Below are 16798 nucleotides of genomic sequence, written 5' to 3'. Positions count from 1 at the left end.
GCTAAATTTGTTCAAGAGATTATGCGAATCTTTCCCTAACGACTAGCATTTGTTTGTAATAAATGAGTGAGTTTTAATTTTTGCATGTGATTTTCAGACCCTCCTATTAGATCCATAAAGACAAACAAAGCCTCCATAAAGTCTGAACATAGGAGTAGTTTTTCTTTCGTTGGAATTGGATGTAATGAACTTACTCTGATGTAATTTTCCTGTTCAATATATCGTTGTTCGTTCATATGCTCTTTCTTGAATTTACTATCATTGTATGGAAATATAATGTTATTTGAATGTTTCTGATCATTGGAAAGTAACTTTGAACATGAACATAGATAGAGCACCTAAGTGATTTGGGATCTAGAGATAGACTCAATAACTTGGTCATTCTTAACATCGGACTTAATGCAAATTGTATGTTAAATTGACTAAGGGATTAGCATTTTGATATATTAATTTAGAACTAGTTGCTAAGGGATTAGGACTAGTATGCCTTGATGTGAATGTTTGAATGAAATAATGATATATTGTACAGAGTTTTATCTTCATATGATTCATAAACCCAATTCCAACAAAGTTTCTTTTAAATATAATTTCTTGCACACCAACTGTTTGATAAAAATACCAAAAAGAGTTTCTTGTGTTTTTCTGTACACTTTGATGTCTAATTGAGTTATAAAAGAAAGAATTGTCATGTGTTGCACAAGTCCCTTGGGAGAACAATACTTTGAACTTACTCTATATTACTTGGAACGATTTGGTATACTTGCCAAAAAGTTATCAGATTTCATGGGAGTAGTTGTACAAACTGCATTGAAGTGTCAAGGTGGAGAAATGTTGCAGTTGACTCTTCATTACAGTTTTATTTTCTTCTTGTGCATAACTGTGCATAACTGCTCAACAGTTATGGAGGGTTATTTTCTTTTGTTATTTTACTGTAATGTGAATTATGTAAGTTGTAGGTTGTTGTGAACATAATTACTAGACATTATTCTGAAACCCCTCACAGAACTTAAACTCTCCAATTTCCCATTTTATTCACTACTGTTCTCTCCCTCAAAACAAAACCGTACCGCCCTTTTATCATAAGTCATTCCCTGCATCTATCACACCATCTTCTCTTCTATTTTATTATTCCTTTTTGAATTTACCAACTATTTCTTCTTCTCTCTCGTGAACCCAACGAATCTTTCCCAATCTGCCGACGACTAGATTTATTAGAATTCAAAGTTGAGACTATTATAGGATTCTTTGTAATTTAATTCCGTGCTAAATTTGTTCAAGAGATTATGCGAATCTTTCCCTAACGACTAGCATTTGTTTGTAATAAATGAGTGAGTTTTAATTTTTGCATGTGATTTTCAGACCCTCCTATTAGATCCATAAAGACAAACAAAGCCTCCATAAAGTCTGAACATAGGAGTAGTTTTTCTTTCGTTGGAATTGGATGTAATGAACTTACTCTGATGTAATTTTCCTGTTCAATATATCGTTGTTCGTTCATATGCTCTTTCTTGAATTTACTATCATTGTATGGAAATATAATGTTATTTGAATGTTTCTGATCATTGGAAAGTAACTTTGAACATGAACATAGATAGAGCACCTAAGTGATTTGGGATCTAGAGATAGACTCAATAACTTGGTCATTCTTAACATCGGACTTAATGCAAATTGTATGTTAAATTGACTAAGGGATTAGCATTTTGATATATTAATTTAGAACTAGTTGCTAAGGGATTAGGACTAGTATGCCTTGATGTGAATGTTTGAATGAAATAATGATATATTGTACAGAGTTTTATCTTCATATGATTCATAAACCCAATTCCAACAAAGTTTCTTTTAAATATAATTTCTTGCACACCAACTGTTTGATAAAAATACCAAAAAGAGTTTCTTGTGTTTTTCTGTACACTTTGATGTCTAATTGAGTTATAAAAGAAAGAATTGTCATGTGTTGCACAAGTCCCTTGGGAGAACAATACTTTGAACTTACTCTATATTACTTGGAACGATTTGGTATACTTGCCAAAAAGTTATCAGATTTCATGGGAGTAGTTGTACAAACTGCATTGAAGTGTCAAGGTGGAGAAATGTTGCAGTTGACTCTTCATTACAGTTTTATTTTCTTCTTGTGCATAACTGTGCATAACTGCTCAACAGTTATGGAGGGTTATTTTCTTTTGTTATTTTACTGTAATGTGAATTATGTAAGTTGTAGGTTGTTGTGAACATAATTACTAGACATTATTCTGAAACCCCTCACAGAACTTAAACTCTCCAATTTCCCATTTTATTCACTACTGTTCTCTCCCTCAAAACAAAACCGTACCGCCCTTTTATCATAAGTCATTCCCTGCATCTATCACACCATCTTCTCTTCTATTTTATTATTCCTTTTTGAATTTACCAACTATTTCTTCTTCTCTCTCGTGAACCCAACGAATCTTTCCCAATCTGCCGACGACTAGATTTATTAGAATTCAAAGTTGAGACTATTATAGGATTCTTTGTAATTTAATTCCGTGCTAAATTTGTTCAAGAGATTATGCGAATCTTTCCCTAACGACTAGCATTTGTTTGTAATAAATGAGTGAGTTTTAATTTTTGCATGTGATTTTCAGACCCTCCTATTAGATCCATAAAGACAAACAAAGCCTCCATAAAGTCTGAACATAGGAGTAGTTTTTCTTTCGTTGGAATTGGATGTAATGAACTTACTCTGATGTAATTTTCCTGTTCAATATATCGTTGTTCGTTCATATGCTCTTTCTTGAATTTACTATCATTGTATGGAAATATAATGTTATTTGAATGTTTCTGATCATTGGAAAGTAACTTTGAACATGAACATAGATAGAGCACCTAAGTGATTTGGGATCTAGAGATAGACTCAATAACTTGGTCATTCTTAACATCGGACTTAATGCAAATTGTATGTTAAATTGACTAAGGGATTAGCATTTTGATATATTAATTTAGAACTAGTTGCTAAGGGATTAGGACTAGTATGCCTTGATGTGAATGTTTGAATGAAATAATGATATATTGTACAGAGTTTTATCTTCATATGATTCATAAACCCAATTCCAACAAAGTTTCTTTTAAATATAATTTCTTGCACACCAACTGTTTGATAAAAATACCAAAAAGAGTTTCTTGTGTTTTTCTGTACACTTTGATGTCTAATTGAGTTATAAAAGAAAGAATTGTCATGTGTTGCACAAGTCCCTTGGGAGAACAATACTTTGAACTTACTCTATATTACTTGGAACGATTTGGTATACTTGCCAAAAAGTTATCAGATTTCATGGGAGTAGTTGTACAAACTGCATTGAAGTGTCAAGGTGGAGAAATGTTGCAGTTGACTCTTCATTACAGTTTTATTTTCTTCTTGTGCATAACTGTGCATAACTGCTCAACAGTTATGGAGGGTTATTTTCTTTTGTTATTTTACTGTAATGTGAATTATGTAAGTTGTAGGTTGTTGTGAACATAATTACTAGACATTATTCTGAAACCCCTCACAGAACTTAAACTCTCCAATTTCCCATTTTATTCACTACTGTTCTCTCCCTCAAAACAAAACCGTACCGCCCTTTTATCATAAGTCATTCCCTGCATCTATCACACCATCTTCTCTTCTATTTTATTATTCCTTTTTGAATTTACCAACTATTTCTTCTTCTCTCTCGTGAACCCAACGAATCTTTCCCAATCTGCCGACGACTAGATTTATTAGAATTCAAAGTTGAGACTATTATAGGATTCTTTGTAATTTAATTCCGTGCTAAATTTGTTCAAGAGATTATGCGAATCTTTCCCTAACGACTAGCATTTGTTTGTAATAAATGAGTGAGTTTTAATTTTTGCATGTGATTTTCAGACCCTCCTATTAGATCCATAAAGACAAACAAAGCCTCCATAAAGTCTGAACATAGGAGTAGTTTTTCTTTCGTTGGAATTGGATGTAATGAACTTACTCTGATGTAATTTTCCTGTTCAATATATCGTTGTTCGTTCATATGCTCTTTCTTGAATTTACTATCATTGTATGGAAATATAATGTTATTTGAATGTTTCTGATCATTGGAAAGTAACTTTGAACATGAACATAGATAGAGCACCTAAGTGATTTGGGATCTAGAGATAGACTCAATAACTTGGTCATTCTTAACATCGGACTTAATGCAAATTGTATGTTAAATTGACTAAGGGATTAGCATTTTGATATATTAATTTAGAACTAGTTGCTAAGGGATTAGGACTAGTATGCCTTGATGTGAATGTTTGAATGAAATAATGATATATTGTACAGAGTTTTATCTTCATATGATTCATAAACCCAATTCCAACAAAGTTTCTTTTAAATATAATTTCTTGCACACCAACTGTTTGATAAAAATACCAAAAAGAGTTTCTTGTGTTTTTCTGTACACTTTGATGTCTAATTGAGTTATAAAAGAAAGAATTGTCATGTGTTGCACAAGTCCCTTGGGAGAACAATACTTTGAACTTACTCTATATTACTTGGAACGATTTGGTATACTTGCCAAAAAGTTATCAGATTTCATGGGAGTAGTTGTACAAACTGCATTGAAGTGTCAAGGTGGAGAAATGTTGCAGTTGACTCTTCATTACAGTTTTATTTTCTTCTTGTGCATAACTGTGCATAACTGCTCAACAGTTATGGAGGGTTATTTTCTTTTGTTATTTTACTGTAATGTGAATTATGTAAGTTGTAGGTTGTTGTGAACATAATTACTAGACATTATTCTGAAACCCCTCACAGAACTTAAACTCTCCAATTTCCCATTTTATTCACTACTGTTCTCTCCCTCAAAACAAAACCGTACCGCCCTTTTATCATAAGTCATTCCCTGCATCTATCACACCATCTTCTCTTCTATTTTATTATTCCTTTTTGAATTTACCAACTATTTCTTCTTCTCTCTCGTGAACCCAACGAATCTTTCCCAATCTGCCGACGACTAGATTTATTAGAATTCAAAGTTGAGACTATTATAGGATTCTTTGTAATTTAATTCCGTGCTAAATTTGTTCAAGAGATTATGCGAATCTTTCCCTAACGACTAGCATTTGTTTGTAATAAATGAGTGAGTTTTAATTTTTGCATGTGATTTTCAGACCCTCCTATTAGATCCATAAAGACAAACAAAGCCTCCATAAAGTCTGAACATAGGAGTAGTTTTTCTTTCGTTGGAATTGGATGTAATGAACTTACTCTGATGTAATTTTCCTGTTCAATATATCGTTGTTCGTTCATATGCTCTTTCTTGAATTTACTATCATTGTATGGAAATATAATGTTATTTGAATGTTTCTGATCATTGGAAAGTAACTTTGAACATGAACATAGATAGAGCACCTAAGTGATTTGGGATCTAGAGATAGACTCAATAACTTGGTCATTCTTAACATCGGACTTAATGCAAATTGTATGTTAAATTGACTAAGGGATTAGCATTTTGATATATTAATTTAGAACTAGTTGCTAAGGGATTAGGACTAGTATGCCTTGATGTGAATGTTTGAATGAAATAATGATATATTGTACAGAGTTTTATCTTCATATGATTCATAAACCCAATTCCAACAAAGTTTCTTTTAAATATAATTTCTTGCACACCAACTGTTTGATAAAAATACCAAAAAGAGTTTCTTGTGTTTTTCTGTACACTTTGATGTCTAATTGAGTTATAAAAGAAAGAATTGTCATGTGTTGCACAAGTCCCTTGGGAGAACAATACTTTGAACTTACTCTATATTACTTGGAACGATTTGGTATACTTGCCAAAAAGTTATCAGATTTCATGGGAGTAGTTGTACAAACTGCATTGAAGTGTCAAGGTGGAGAAATGTTGCAGTTGACTCTTCATTACAGTTTTATTTTCTTCTTGTGCATAACTGTGCATAACTGCTCAACAGTTATGGAGGGTTATTTTCTTTTGTTATTTTACTGTAATGTGAATTATGTAAGTTGTAGGTTGTTGTGAACATAATTACTAGACATTATTCTGAAACCCCTCACAGAACTTAAACTCTCCAATTTCCCATTTTATTCACTACTGTTCTCTCCCTCAAAACAAAACCGTACCGCCCTTTTATCATAAGTCATTCCCTGCATCTATCACACCATCTTCTCTTCTATTTTATTATTCCTTTTTGAATTTACCAACTATTTCTTCTTCTCTCTCGTGAACCCAACGAATCTTTCCCAATCTGCCGACGACTAGATTTATTAGAATTCAAAGTTGAGACTATTATAGGATTCTTTGTAATTTAATTCCGTGCTAAATTTGTTCAAGAGATTATGCGAATCTTTCCCTAACGACTAGCATTTGTTTGTAATAAATGAGTGAGTTTTAATTTTTGCATGTGATTTTCAGACCCTCCTATTAGATCCATAAAGACAAACAAAGCCTCCATAAAGTCTGAACATAGGAGTAGTTTTTCTTTCGTTGGAATTGGATGTAATGAACTTACTCTGATGTAATTTTCCTGTTCAATATATCGTTGTTCGTTCATATGCTCTTTCTTGAATTTACTATCATTGTATGGAAATATAATGTTATTTGAATGTTTCTGATCATTGGAAAGTAACTTTGAACATGAACATAGATAGAGCACCTAAGTGATTTGGGATCTAGAGATAGACTCAATAACTTGGTCATTCTTAACATCGGACTTAATGCAAATTGTATGTTAAATTGACTAAGGGATTAGCATTTTGATATATTAATTTAGAACTAGTTGCTAAGGGATTAGGACTAGTATGCCTTGATGTGAATGTTTGAATGAAATAATGATATATTGTACAGAGTTTTATCTTCATATGATTCATAAACCCAATTCCAACAAAGTTTCTTTTAAATATAATTTCTTGCACACCAACTGTTTGATAAAAATACCAAAAAGAGTTTCTTGTGTTTTTCTGTACACTTTGATGTCTAATTGAGTTATAAAAGAAAGAATTGTCATGTGTTGCACAAGTCCCTTGGGAGAACAATACTTTGAACTTACTCTATATTACTTGGAACGATTTGGTATACTTGCCAAAAAGTTATCAGATTTCATGGGAGTAGTTGTACAAACTGCATTGAAGTGTCAAGGTGGAGAAATGTTGCAGTTGACTCTTCATTACAGTTTTATTTTCTTCTTGTGCATAACTGCTCAACAGTTATGGAGGGTTATTTTCTTTTGTTATTTTACTGTAATGTGAATGATGTAAGTTGTAGGTTGTTGTGAACATAATTACTAGACATTATTCTGAAACCCCTCACAGAACTTAAACTCTCCAATTTCCCATTTTATTCACTACTGTTCTCTCCCTCAAAACAAAACCGTACCGCCCTTTTATCATAAGTCATTCCCTGCATCTATCACACCATCTTCTCTTCTATTTTATTATTCCTTTTTGAATTTACCAACTATTTCTTCTTCTCTCTCGTGAACCCAACGAATCTTTCTCAATCTGCCGACGACTAGATTTATTAGAATTCAAAGTTGAGACTATTATAGGATTCTTTGTAATTTAATTCCGTGCTAAATTTGTTCAAGAGATTATGCGAATCTTTCCCTAACGACTAGCATTTGTTTGTAATAAATGAGTGAGTTTTAATTTTTGCATGTGATTTTCAGACCCTCCTATTAGATCCATAAAGACAAACAAAGCCTCCATAAAGTCTGAACATACACACACATCAACAAACATAACCCTTTTCTGAGGAAGAGAGAAGATAATTGGTTTAATAGCTTATTTTGTCCCCAGTTTTGGTGAGTTGTGTCAATTAAGTACCTACTTTTAAAAAAGTGTCAATTGTATCCTCACTTACTAAAATTTGCCTCAATCAAGTCCTTTCCATTAAGTACACAGAAACGTCGTTAACTTTTTTTCTCTCCCCTCTGCTCCTCTGTGCAAACAGCAGTATTTGTCAGGCCTATACTCAAGTCCTTTTCTTTTGTCTTTGGATTATGTTCAGAAACATGATGAGGACTTTTTTAACTATATAATTTCATATTTATTACTTAAAAAATTGAATAAATATATTTAAAAAGTGATTTCTTTTTTATACAGCATACAAAGGGTTGCAGGGGTAGTTCCTAATCTCATGGTAGTGTCTTTTTTTCCTCAAAAGAAGCTTAAGGTTGGAAGAAAAAGTGATTGTACTGGAAAAACTACATATATAGTTGTGTATTTTTAATTATGTTTTTAAAATTTAAATATAATTTTATTTTAATTTCTTTAAGTTACTTAAATTTGATTATGGTAATTATAATTTTTTTTAGATAAATAATCAATTTAGTACCATCAACATTAATATATTTTATTTTTAATGTAATAAATAATTATAATTAAAGTTTTAGTAGAAAATTTTATTTTTATTAATTTTGTTTGAATTCTATTGATCTAATTGAATTGTTACATATATTATTAAAGCCAAAAAATATATATTTATTAAAGGTAAAATTAGTATTAATATATAATTAATTTTTAAAATATATTTTTTATTTTATAAATTTAAAATAATTAGTGATTGTTTCAAAATTAACTAATTATTAATATGCTAATAATGATTATTTTTGAATAAATTCACTTACTAAATGCATGCTTAATTATATTGATCATAAAATTTAAACAAAAACAATAAAATTATTAAAAAAAAATATTTTTAATTTTTAATTTTAGAGTAATTAAGAAATAAATAGGATATGGTCACATCACTTCAAATAGCACAACCACTAAACTTTTCTCTATATTGTTTGTGTTGGTGGGGTTTGGATTTATAGACATATTGCTGAGTGGGATGGTTAGCTATGTGCTTGATTTGCAGGAGAATCATATGTTGACGGCACTGAAGGGGAGGAGGGGTGAAAAGAATTTTAGAATGGTTAGTAGCTTTTAGTGGGACCCGCGGGTTAATGAAAAAGAAATTTAAGAAGAAAGAAGGAGAATAGGAGAGGGGTGCAGGGACGTATGTTTATTATTTATTATAGAATGCTTTACTTGTTTATTCAGATGCTAAATGATGAAGAAAAAAATAACTTTTTTACGGAAATGAATTGATACTTTTCAAAGTAATGAAATATTACACCAACCTATGTTGTATAACACAAACATCTTTGCACAGAAAAGTAGAAGAGAGAGAAAAAAATTTAACACCTATTGTAAGTATTTAACGGAAGGGACTTAATTGAGACAAATTTTACCAAATGAGGATATAATTGACACTTTTTTAAAAGAAGAAACTTAATTGACACAATTCATCATAACTGGAGACAAAATAAGCTATTAAGCCGAAGATAATTCTCTAAATCCACCACCTCCTGCTTCAAACCCATCTGCCAAACGGGCATGCTATATGGACGACTATGCAACCTCAACACTCATAATTTTTACTAATTTTTTACTCATAATATGCCGATTGTATTGCATTTGGTATTGAGATCTTTGAAGCTGCCTTTGCAAAGCCCCGTACCACCCGTGGAGTTGCTTATCATAAGATTCCTCATAATTATGAAGGCAAGTCTTACTTTTTTCATAGTATGCATTGATACCCTGTATTTAGAAAAATAAACATGAAATATTAAGAATTAAGCAAAAGCATTGACATACACAAGCAAAACTCTGTTAAGAAACAGAAGCAGCTGAAGCACAAACCCCATTCAATCCAGCTGATGGTAATAGTGCATTATCCGTTTCTTGACAATGATTCACTGGTTTCAGCTTTCTATAACCATTCTTAGGCCACTTCAACTTAGAGATAGTTTCCACGGAACCAAAAAATCCAGAGAGACTTGCTACCTTGTGCACATTTTTAGGCCCTCTCTCTTTCTTCTGCTGTCACGGTTCTTTTTCTTGCAGAAGCACTTTCATAAAATCTGAAGCGCATTTCAACTTCCTCTTCTTGCTCAGCAGAGGCTTCCTGTTCATCTGCACTTTCACAAATTGTATTGGTTTTAAAATTTCCTTTATAGATACACAGATCAAGAAAGAAAAAGGAGTCAAAAGGGACTACTACTAGGACCTGATTTTCGCTTCTTTCTTGCAGTTTTTTTCATCCTTTCCTCCATGGAAGCACGTAGTTTAAATTCTTCAGTAGATCTTTTAAACTCGACTGCGTTAAATTGTACTCCTATGTTTCTGGTGAATCGATTATCCAATGAATTGGCACTTTTGGAACAATGCGCATCACTATCCTCTCCCCAGTTTGTGCTATTAAGTTTAGATCCATTGAACAGATTCTGTAATGCTGGAGGTGTATAACTCTTTGGAGGCGACATTTAATCTACTGAACAAGCAAGAACTCTATTTTGCAATGAACTTGGAGCAAGATGGGAAGGTGATGAATCCAAGATTTCAATGGAATCTTCATCATACATTTCTTCAAAAAATTTAAGAAGATTTGCAAAGTGAGGCCCTTCATTATTGCATCGTATGGCTGATTGATAGTTTATCTCAGAAGTAGCCAAATTAAAAACATGAACATTGAAACCTGACTTTCCTTCGTATCTGAAAACCAACAGGTATCCTACGCCAATGGAATAGTGCTGAATAAACTCTTGCCAACCGTCACGGAACCAATACTTGTTGTCTGCCTTTTTCAACCCTACACGCCGTACACTACCATCAGGAACAGAGAGTGTAACAATTGGAGAAAGTTCACCCCCCCATATTTCGGATCAGAACAAGACAAGATAAGTTCTGATCCCAAGTTTGGTGAGGACAAAGAAGAACAACAAACACGGTTTACCACTGCAGTCCATTAAGTAGTTAAATTATTAGTTAATTTATATAAGTTCAGATTTTTATATATTATTTTTTTTCAGTTTTTTTAGTTTATTAAAAGTACAGTTTAGTATACTTTGGTTTGCCCAGCCCTACTTGAAGCTAAGGTTCATTCGAAGAGCTACGAAGAGATTCTGGCAACGAGTTAATGATTCTGTAATTGCTGGACTAGAGGACTCAGTGCACGTAATGAAGTTGATTTATAAAGGAGAAGGAGATAATCAAACCGGCAGAAAGAAAGAAGAAAAGATCCAAGGACTGAGGAAGACGCGAACGGTTCTTAATCAAATGTAGAGACGAGTTTCAGAGAAAACTTCACGAAGCTTCCAAATTTGTTTTTAGTTCTTTTTCCTTTTTCTGTTTCTGACTTTCTCTATAAAAAGGGAAGTCTTGTAATATACAGGGTGTGAAGTGGGTGACACACATTGCACCTAGTTTAGAGTAATTAAATTGTATTCTAGAAGAGATTTTTGACTGGCTGATATTCTTTTGGAGGTTTAAGTTGTAGCTAGGTTAGGCTAAATGTGGGGAAGGAGGAAAATGTGTAGTGAGAAATAGCATTCTAGAATGGGAAAATCAATATCCTATGCTGAAAATTCTTTAGCACTGCATTGTTGACGGGCAATATTTTGTTCTCTTCTGTTTCCATTTTTTTCATCAAATTTTTTTCATCAATTCTTTAGCACCTTATATATGGAATTCATTCTATTGCATGTGACATTATGTTTTACCTAAATCCTCTTTGCAAAATGACATACTACCTCAAGGCAGTTCTTGTTAGTTCACTGGTCTCAACTGGATGGAATTTTATTCTAGAATTAACCTTCTATGATTTTCCTATTGCAGAGAACTGAATGATAATAATTTAAGTGGACATATTCCCCTGAGCTTGGAAAACTTACTAATTTGTTTAACTTGTGTATGGTATATAGTGTAGACCGAACGGTATGTTTCTCGGACCAACACATTATATGCAGGAACAACTTGTAAGAGTGGTTACCTTGAAGCGTCAATTATGTTTGCTTTTGTTGTAAGTTTTATGAGTCACCCATCATTCCATCATTCCATCATTCCATCATTCCATCATTCTTGCAGAAATGTTGCTAATAACAATCTCGAAGGAACAATTCCTAGAAATATTAGCTCGTGTAAAAATCTCAACCGCCTGTAAGCAACTAAACTTGCACTAGTACTTTGTTACAATGTAGTTTATCTAATGCGTTAAGGTGACACTTTCATACCCTTTTAGCAATGTGCATGGAAACAAGTTGAATGAAACAATTCCCCCTGCTTTGCAAAGCTTGGAGCATGACCTCTTTGTAAGTTTCACCTTGATACATGAGCAACATTTACCTTAATGGACTTGCTATTCCGTTTTTTTTTTCTTTTAATGCTGTCTTTCCTATAAACACGTTGACGCACACACGAACTCCTGCAAGCACACTTAACTTATACTACCATGCCTCAACCAATTATCCTTTTGTTTAATTGGTTATTATGGCTTCATGACATTGTTATGGTCATCCTCAGGAATCTTTCTTCCAACAATCTTCAGGGTGCAGTTACATTATTTAAGGCAGCCATTCTTGGAATTACTCTCGGTGCCCTTGTGATTCTTCTAATGGTATTTCTGGCAGCTTGCCGACCACACACTCCTCCTTTTCATGATGGATCACTTGACAAACCAGGTACTTATCTTTGTTTCATCCTCACATTGTAAGCTGTGGCCTTCAATCACCATAGGTTCAAAGAGCAAGCTGGGGTTTTTTAGATTTCAGCTGTCTTTAGATACTTTAGTACCTAACCTTAAGCCAGCAGTGTTAGAAAATCTGAAATTGATTGGATTGTGTAATTGTATGCATTAAAGTTTACACGCCAACTTTTAACTCTATTGGATTTTGTAAGGTTTATAATCATCTGGCAGTATTTTATTGCACTCTACCCTTTGAAACATAATTTGACGAGTTACTGACTTCATGAACTATGGAATTGACAGTTAAATACAAGCTATTAGAATAATTCACAGGGATGTGAAATCATCAAACATTTTATTGGACGCAGACTTTGAGCCCCATCTCACTGATTTTGGCATTGCCAAAAGCCTCTGCCCCACAAAGTCTCATACTTTTACTTGACTTGCTAACTGGAAGAAAAGCTGTTGACAATGAATCCAACCTCCACCATCTGGTGAGTCTACTACACATTTTCATGGGCTTAGATATATATTTTGGAAATCAATGACAACATTCTATTAAGAAGATTACTGAGATAAAAATTCAATTTTGATTTAGAATACCCAATACATATCCATGAAACTGCACTTATTATTCAAGATTGCAAAATCTAGTTGCTATAAATCACTGTTAACTTATTGTTAACACTATTCTTATCCGTCTCGTTCACATATGGCTCTTTTTGCAGATTTTGTCCAAGGCAGCAACCAATGATGTATAATAGAGCGAGTTGGTAAACCTTTTCTAAAGCTCTTGGTTTTTGCATGTGGCAGTAATGTCTGGATCAACCGTTTCCATTACAGCATTGGTTGCTGCCTTGAACAAAATCTGCACAAACATGAGCCATTACTATGTATGTGAACAAGACAGACAAGAATCAAGTGTTAATAACAAGTTAAGAGTAGGGCTGGGCAAAATAACTTTAACTATACTGATCATAATTAACTGTACTATTTTATACTAAAAGTAACTAATTCACTTATACCAAAAACTAATTAAACTATTATCTAGTTCAGTTAAGAAAAACTGGACATATTATTTTTTCAGTACAGTTAACTGAAAACCATTTGCTTATTTTTAATGTTTTCACATCACTCTGTGACTCTGACATTTGAGGCCTAAGCGAGGTTGGGGTTGAGGGAGGCTAGTCGTCAAGGATCCCTGTCACATTTGCTATTGCTCCAATCGTCCTTGTCGTGGTTGTTGCTGCGTCGTTTGTCGAGGGGATCTGCCGCTGCCGCACCGACCATCAAGGTAAGCAGTGATTTGATTATTGTGTTTGAGCTTGTTTATTTTTGCTTTCACCTCTTTGTGCTGCTGTTTTACTTTGTAGGGTTTTGAGAAAGACAGCAGTTAATGTCCTCAGTTCAATGACTTGTGTTGTGTTGTGTTTATCTTCTTTGGTTATTTTAGGTTTCGTTCAAGATTATGTATGTTTTATTAGTGATGTATGTTGTTCAAAGCTTAGACTTTTTTACAGGAATTTGATGGAAACTAATGAAAGATTGTTGCTTTGGAAGGGTGTTATATGATTTTTTGCTTTTTGTCCATTGGGTAAATTGGTTAACTCTGTTTTTTATATTAACTCCATGTTTAGACAGGCTTTCAGGGTGACATTGGATAATTAGTTTGTTTTGATTGAAGCAGGATAGAGTTTAGGAGAAACCTGTGTGGATTTTGGGGAATCATTAAGTAATTGTATGCTTTGGTTTGTATTTGTTGGCCTTAGATTTTATTCAAAACCATGTAATTGTGTAAATGATGATGTGTAATTAATTGGAACAAAGATTAAAGAAAACACTAATAAGATAGTAAGCATGGGTTGGAAGAAGTCAACTAATATGTGTGCTTATTCTCGTTTCTACATTAAGTTGCAGGCTAAACAGTGCAAGATAGATGACCATTGAAAACATTCAGTGGGCATACCCGACACTGACTTGAGAAGAAAGATTTAGTTATCACGAGAGAAACGAGAGGTTCATGGTTGAACTGGCCAAGTATAAAATATGTAATAACACTCACAATATTCAGTTAACAAGTAAACTAGCTGCTCTAATATGTAAGTGAAAAAGAATAATACATTATTCATGCGACATGAATATCATGATAGAGAACAATGTATTAAACAACAAGACTTGCAATAGTTAAAAAGTAAACCAACTAATCACAGTATCAAATAGAACTTACAAGCTGATTTTGAGGCGGCAAGCAAGGCTAGCATCAAGCAGCAGAAGACAAATATGAATAGCAATTTAGCCATATCCCTATGTTCGTGTCCATGTCCTCATTTCATAGCCATGAGGTTAACATAATGATTTTTAACTTATAAAAGAATATCAAATAATATAGAGGTTAAAGCATATCTTATTTTTGTTAGTTTATCAGAACAAGAAGGTGAAGAAGAATATATAAACTTATTTATTTATTTATTTCACTGATACAGGTGAGAAAACTTTGGTCTGAGGATCAACACTTACCAGGATTCCCCAAAAATGAGATTCCTAATTTGAATTCATGTCTTCTATATCAACATTTTCAATTAATTAATTGCTGTATTTCTCGGAAAATTTTTTACCGCCCATAATCTCAAATCTAAATTCGTTTTCTGTTTTCCTTGTATGTGTATAGTGTATTAATCTCAATTCACTGTTTTGTACCATGAACTTTTTTATTAAATAAGCAATTTCTTGTTGCTTCTTGGGCTCTTTATTGCTTGTTAGATGTGTTCCTGTATACCTTTGTGAATTGTTTCACACAATCTAAACCTATTAATATGAGCTATTGACTCACATCTAGACTGTGTCCAGGAACCTTAATAATTTATAGAATTTGCATTGATGGACTAGTTGATCAACATAGCATTCACAGAATGCTATTTTATAATACATTGATGATCATATAACTGTTTCACATATCTTAGGTACCAACCCATGGGACAGATTTGAACGTGATTACTTATTTTGTTCCGTCAGTCTGTTTTAGATTTTTTTTTTTAAACTGTCAGTTAATATATTAAAATATATTAAATCAAATTTTATATTAATATTATTTTTATATCATTATTATTTTTATTTTTATTATTTTTATTTTTATTTTTTATATAACTATTATTATAATATGAATTATTTTTTAAATTCTTATTAAAATATGATAATATATTAAATAATATTATAATTTTAATTAAATTAAATAATTATGATTTTAAAAAAATAATTAGAAAAAATTGTTCATCGGATATTGAAATCCATTAACATGTTATCGGAATTGGATATTCAATTAACGAAATTTGTTTAAAATTTTGTTTTTTATTTAATTTTTAATAATTATTTAATTTAATTTAATATGTAATGTAGTTTGATATATTTAAATATATTAAATCAAATTTTATATTACTTTTTCTATTTTTATTTTCATTATTACTACTTTTATTTTACTTATTTTTGTTATTTCTTTTAATATAACTATTATAATAATAAAAATTATATTTTAATAATTACTAAGATAAAAATGTATATCAAATAATATTAAAATTTTAAATTAAACTGTATTATTATTAAATTTTAAATTTAAAAAGTTATGAATGAGATTTTGAAATTCACATATTTTAAAATTCTGTTAAAAGGGGTGCAGTGTTAAAGTGGTAGAGAAAAAATTAAAAAAATAAAATTAAAAGTTGAATTTTTTAAAAAGTTGAAGGTAGAGAGTGAAACACCTTGAACTAAAAATTTTTAACCAGATTCTTTATAATTTTCTACAAATTAAATGCATTTTTAATTAAGAGAGAAATTCACATTTTCTTAAAATTTGGAGGTGTAAAGTGAAAGAATTGGAGGTAGAGGATGAAACACCCCTATTAGACCCATTTAATCTTCTTTGGACTAGAAAAGCAGCCCATAAGAATCAGAAACGAAAGCCCATAAAATACCCAATACACCATTTTTCACAATGGACACCAGAAATCAACAAAACAGGTAAACAAATAACCATATATTTTGTCAATGGTAAAAAAAACAATCTCATAAAAAAAAGGTGGACTATAGACAAGTCAACTCATAGTTTACACTAAAACAACTTAGTTTCTTCTCTATTTTGCGTGTCTTTTGTCCTTTTTTATTTTGTCATACTATATTGAATTGAAAAATTTCTATTGACAGCTTTGCATCAATTTATTTTGATATAAAAAATAAAAAATTTAATTCATTTTAATGTGATATTAAATTTTATATGAAAAAAAAAATAATCTAATAACTCGACAAAC

At 31.8% G+C, this 16798-nt stretch overlaps 1 pseudogene; it reads right to left on the bottom strand.

Moving 5' to 3' along the window:
- Window positions 1–9707: 9707 nt before the first annotated feature.
- On the bottom strand, window positions 9708–10701 carry LOC124849106 (uncharacterized; annotated as a pseudogene).
- Window positions 10702–16798: the final 6097 nt, after the last annotated feature.

This window comes from Vigna umbellata, chromosome 3, assembly GCF_029865625.1.
Source record: "Vigna umbellata cultivar VRB3 chromosome 3, Vumbellata_1.0, whole genome shotgun sequence".
Classification (NCBI taxonomy): domain Eukaryota; kingdom Viridiplantae; phylum Streptophyta; class Magnoliopsida; order Fabales; family Fabaceae; genus Vigna; species Vigna umbellata.
Note: the sequence above shows the minus strand (reverse complement) of the source record. Positions and strands in the feature narration are given on the sequence as shown.